The sequence below is a fragment of the Phaseolus vulgaris genome, unplaced genomic scaffold, assembly GCF_000499845.2.
Source record: "Phaseolus vulgaris cultivar G19833 unplaced genomic scaffold, P. vulgaris v2.0 scaffold_27, whole genome shotgun sequence".
In the NCBI taxonomy this organism is placed as follows: domain Eukaryota; kingdom Viridiplantae; phylum Streptophyta; class Magnoliopsida; order Fabales; family Fabaceae; genus Phaseolus; species Phaseolus vulgaris.
Genome location: NW_027174095.1, coordinates 373,675 through 380,064, shown reverse-complemented (window position 1 = coordinate 380,064; position 6,390 = coordinate 373,675).

Sequence of the window (6,390 nt, the reverse complement as noted above, 5' to 3'; positions counted from 1 at the left end):
TCAAAGCACCCATGCTCAACAATCTCCCCCTATTTGATGGAGACAAATCCTAGGGATGCTTCATGAATGTTTTTTGTTTAGAATCTGTTGAATCCTGCATTCATTGAACAATCACAGGGTAATCTAATCCAAAATAGATAAGCACCAGAAACCAGTCCTCACTAGGTGATTTCCAAAAGGAACATCAGCCAAATCAGATGAGAGACCAACACACATACACAGGTGCAAAATAGATAAACAATCGGTTATTCCGCAACCGGTTGAAATTTTGTAAATCAGAGTTTTAACAGTTTAACAAAACTCAAATTTAAACCAGTTTAAAGCAATGTTTAAAAGCAGTAAAAGCCCAATTAAGAACATTACAAATCCCAACATATTTCTCCCCCTAGTTGTCTTATCAAATAGACAAAAGACAGGATTAAAAACAAATTTAAGAAAAACCATAATATCAATTGTTACTTGCAGCATAAATCTATGATGTACCAGAGTTATGGCAGTAAAATAAACCGGACAACCAATGTGTGTAGCAGCAGAACAATGGTGTATCAGAGCTATGACAACAGCAGAGCCAAAGTACCATAAACCCCAGAAATTTCAGCAAGGAGACCACAGTTTCTCCCCCTATCTTTTCTTTATCCAGCAGTACCCAACAATAGAGTACTTCAAAAGATTCATCTTCAAGTTGGTCAAATGATTGCTCAAAAGGTGGATTTGGTAGAAATATTTTCTCTTTTGTTAAGAGCAAACCTTCCAGACGTTCCAAAGATACATTCACAAATATTCATCAACCCCATGACCACTAATGTGGTTGCCATTCATAAATAGCTTTGAATTTCAAGGAAAACAAAGAATATATCTCTTTATGATCTAATTTAGAGGCACAAAGAATGCATATTTGACTCATAATGAGTTATGAAAGAAAAGAAACAATTGTAATCATGCATAAGAAATCATAACAACTTTATTCAAATGTGCCAGAGGTAAAACAATCGGTTGTTTCGTGAAAACAATTGGTTGTTTTTCTGAGACAACAAGAAAATGTTATTTTTCAAAGCAAATCATCTTTCAAAGAGATGGGAAATGCATAGTGAAATACATTCATACCTTTGCATTACCTCATGCATGTTTAGAATTTCATTTGGTCTTATGAAGCCAAAAGCATAGGATGAACATATGCAACTTACTTTACATAGCTCATGAACTTTGTCAAGAATTTGAGTAAGGTATATGCTTTTGAACCATAAGCATTACTTTGATTATTCTTCATCATAGCACATGTACCTTAAAGGTCCTGCAACACAGAATTGTTGCAAATACAAAGCAAGCATAGCAGCAAGACAACAAGACACACACAACTAGTTTTATGCATATACAACATTAGCAGAAAAACCAAAAAAGGTGAAGTGTTCAAGTGCTTTCAAGTGCAGAATAACAACAATATAATGCACAGTTTTAAAGTTATCTATACAACCAAATCAAGCATAAACTTCTCCCCCTATTTGATCTACAAATAGACAATGAGAAGGGTTGTCTAAAGCATAAGTCAGAATGATAACACAATAGTCTAACAGTACAAACAATTTTGACATTTCAAGAATAGAACATGTCATAGAGCTTTCAGGAAAACAAGTGGATATAATCTTTTATTATCATACTCTGAGGCACACTCAATGTATATTTGTCCAAAAGTAAGATTTGAAACAGAGAAATAGATTTAATCATGCATAAGAAAACATGGCAGCATTATACAGAGGTGCCAGAGGAAAAACAATTGGTTGTTTCGAAGAAACAATCGGTTAAAATTATGTGACAGGGATTTTGAAACATAGAAAACCCAAATCCTTCACCAGAACCTGAGAAACACAAATAAATGTTAAGGCTCACATCATTTGAATGATAATAAAGCAGATATAAATCGGAAACACTTTATAGACACACAAAATTGAACTTAAGATTGATTGTCCAAGCAAAAAAGAGAGACAGGAAAAATTCTTTTAAGAACACATGTACAGTTTTGACAAACAGTTCTAAAATTCATAACACTAGTTCTAACACAAGAACCTGCATCCATGAAAGCAAGTTTCAACATATTATTCATTATGAAAAAAAGTCTCTTGTTGTTTTTCCCTTTAGCAGTCATTCTTCAAGCACAAAAGTAATTCTCGGCTGCCAAGGATACCTACGAGAAAAGATTAAGAAACAAGATTTGGTCCCCTTATGAATTTGGGTCCAATGATGTTATTAGCAACCTTAGGAATCTTCAAAATCTTAGGCACCCGTTTTAAAATACCTTTGCGAACATAAACTTTTCTAATTTTACAAAATCTAACAGAGTGACCCTTTTTCATGCAGTAGAAACAACAAACAACCGGTTGCTTTGAAATTTTAACTGATTGATTTTTCGTGAGGTTTGAAAAAGATTATGAAAAGCTACAGTTTTTGCTTTGTGAGTTAAAATCAAACCTGATTTCCCAAAAGCACACCGTTGAGATGTTAAAACATTCTCAAAATTTGAATTCTCTTTTGAAATAATATCAACAGTTTTCACAAGGTATAAAACTTTCTCTTGAAGGGTTTTACAATTTTTACAACAACTTGAATCACAATTGCAAGAGGAGTTTTTATAAATCAGTTCAAGATTTTCAAAATCAGCATTTGTACGACTCAAATCATCTTGCAAAACTGTGATTTTCTCTTAAACTTGTTGTTTTCACTTTTCAATCGGTTATTTAAAAGGGCTAATCTTTTAGCTTCGTCATGAGTTTCTTGAAAAGCATTAAGAAGTTGAAAATAGTTTTCACAATTGTTGGAAGAGGATGTACTTACTTGACTTGATCCAGATTCTTCTTTTGTGATAAGACAAACCTCCCTTCTGGATTCTAAAGAGAAAGATTCAGTAGTAGACTCCTCCTTGTCCATCCCAACACTCCTTGAATTCTTGTTACTTCTCAAGGGTATTCCACATTTCTTTGGCAGAACTACATTATGAAACCTTGATCAATTCATTAGAAGCAAGTGCAAATACAATGATGTATAACTACACAATCAAGATGTTCTCTTTCAGAAGAAACATTTTCAGATATAGGAATGAGATAGCTATTTGTAATAACATTCCAAATTTTTCTTTCTATAGATTCAACAAAGAATTTCATTCTTATGCACCACAATTCGTAGTTCATACCATAGAACAAGGGTGGTTTGTTTAAACAGGCACCTTCCCCAAAGGAAAACTTTTCAGCCATTTAAAAAGGATTTAGGATCAAAACTTGAATAACTTTCAAGAACCTTGCTCTTGATGCCAATTGTTAGAATTGATGGCTTAAACAAGAGGGGAGGGGGGGGGGGGGTGAAATTATGATATAACTGATTGTTTATATTATAGAGACAAAACTAAGTATAAGCAGTTTGTAAATCATGAATATCAACCGGTTGAAATATGAAATAACCGGTTGATTATGACAGCAAAGCAAATATCAAACAGATTATAATAGAGAGATAGAGAGATTCACACAATCAGATTATACCGGTTCACTCAACCCTGAGCTACATCCGGTCCTCAGAACTACCTCTGAGTATTCCACTATGTAATCAATCACATATTACAACAACACACCACAAAGAGGTGACTTTGAATCCCACAAAGCCTACTCACCCCCTTTGCAAGACTTCACACCTCAAGCCAGAATGCCACTGACTTTATAAGATTTTACCAACAATTACACAGGTTTATCAAAGTACGATTCCAGAAAACTAAGCAAGAGTAGAAAACATATGGAATTACAAAATCAGAAGCCCTATGATCAGTTCTTGCACCAGAGCAAAACTTTAACAACAATCTTGCTAAACTTGGAAAAACTTCTTTCAAAAAGGGAATCTTTAAACTCTCGCATGATTCCACAATACTGAGTTAAACTTGTATATAAATCATTTGAAAGAAGGCTATATTTATAGCATTTGAAATCTAGTCGTTTAAGGCAACATAACAAAGTCAAATCAATTTTGTTCTCATTTAAAATAGTTGAAACAGGTTTTCAAAAAACTGTTAGTACAAAACTCATTTAACCGGTTGAAACCACGATTTAACCGGTTGAATGGGTCAGGTAGTTACATAACCAATTCAGAAAACAATTTCAAAACCTCATTGCCAGCTAAGTTACAAACAACCGTTTGTCTCGACAATTCAACCGATTGTTTTCCCTTTGCATGGAAAGACACTTTGTTTCTTTTAAAACTGATTGGTCAAGCTTTGTGAAGGAATCAAGGACTGATCTTAACAAAGATTCTAAATAGCTTAATCTAAACCCAAACCCAGAAAGCAGCACATCAGCACAACTTCAGGCTTCATGTGGATTTGGATCATCAAAGCACCCATGCTCAACAAAAAAGGCATATGTTTTACTGTTATACCTATAGTACAAGAATTGTTGAAATTGGAAATGCACAGTTCATTGAAAATGGTGAAACTAGTGAGAGTGAAGCTTCACAAAATGTGAAGATTAAGGAAGTTAGAGTACAAGTTCCTTTAACTAGTACCTCTTCTTCAAGTATTGTTGTTCCTAATGTAGTTGGACCACTCAATGATGAAGAAGAACAACAAATTAATGGTCATGAGGTTAACAACGAACCTATAGTAAAACAACCACAAGAAATAGTATTAAGAAGATCTCAAAGAGAAAGAAAATCTGGTATTTCTAATGATTATGTGGTTTATCTACAAGAGTTAGAAAATGACTTAGGCTAGATAATGACCTTGTTTCATTTTCAGAAGCCATCAATGGTGATAATTCTGATAAGTGGTTAGATGTCATGAAAGATGAGCTTAAATCAATGGCACATAATGATGTATGGGACCTTATGAAATTTCCAGAAGGATGTAAGAGAGTTAGGTGTAAATGGCTCTTTAAGACTAAATGTGTCTCTCAAGTTAATATCGAACATTATAAGGCCCGACTTGTTGCCAAAGGTTTTACTAAAGAAAATGGCTTTGATTATAATGAACATTTTCAGCTGTTTCTAAGAAAGAGTCCTTTAGAATTATCATGGCATTAGTAGCTCATTATGATCTTGATTTGCTTCAGATGGATGTCAAAACTGTCTTTTGAATGGGAATTTAAAAGAGGATGTTTATATGGACCAACCGGTGGGGTTCATTGAAGAAGGAAAGGAACACATGGTGTGTAAACTTAAGCAAGTTTATAATTTTGATTCTATATGTCGATGATATCTTGCTTGCAACTAATGATATTGGTCTATTAAGCGAGGCTAAGAAAATTCTCTCTAATAACTTTGAAATGAAAGATATGGATGAGGCTTACTATGTTATAAGGTTTAGAGTTTAGGGTTTAGGGTTTAGGGTTTAGGGGTCGCAAAAAGCATATATTTAATAAAGTTTTAGAGAGATTCAAAATGGAGAAATGTTCAACAACTCTTGTTCCAATACAGAGAGGAGACAAATTTAGTCTCATGCAATGTCTAAAGAATGATTTGTGTTAGATATTATTAGATATAATTATATATTATGAGATATTATGAGATATTATGAGATATTATAGATATTGTTAGATATTTCATATTTATGTAATGGGCTTAGCCCATATATTTCTTTTCTTATATAAACATAAACCTATGTGTTCAATATACATAAGTGATTTAACCTATTCTTTCTTTTCCTTTAATATGGTATCTAGAGCATAGGGTTAGGGTTCAAATTTTTTGGTGAACCCACTGTTCACTGGAATTTTCCAGCCATTGCCCCACCATCTCGCTAGAGTCGCCACCGTCGTCGTCCCGTTGGAGCCGTTGCCACAATCTTTTTGGAACCTCTGACGAAGCTGCCGTCGGAATCGCTGTCGGAGCCTTCATCTTTACTGTTGTCGCCAATTGATCGGTGACTGGATTTGTCTTTATCCACTGTGGCTTCTTCCACTGCCACTGCCACTGTGGCTTTTTCCACTGCCATTATGCTGGATTCGTCTATTTATAATAATTATGTCAACCCAATAACCCTTCTTATTTGTGTGGGTGGCCATAAATAATTCATCAGGTTCAAGGGGACGACCACATTGACGTTCCTAATAATGTTATACAATTAGAAGAAATATATGTTGCAAATGTAAAATGAATTCCATGTAAGACAGTGACGAGTACTTACCAAGGTCACTACAATATCTGTATGTGATTTTTGACTTGTGGAGTGCAATTGATGGAGATCAAGCTCAAGTGGACATGGAGGCCAATCATCAAGAGAAAGAAGAGGTTGAGGCTCAAGTGGAGGATGCCCATGGAGGTCAAAGCCCACCTCAAAGGCTTACAAGAAGCATGTTCAAAGCTTTAGGAGCTAATGGACGTTTATTTTATCTTTTTGTAATTTCTTTGTTTGAAGGTGCTTAG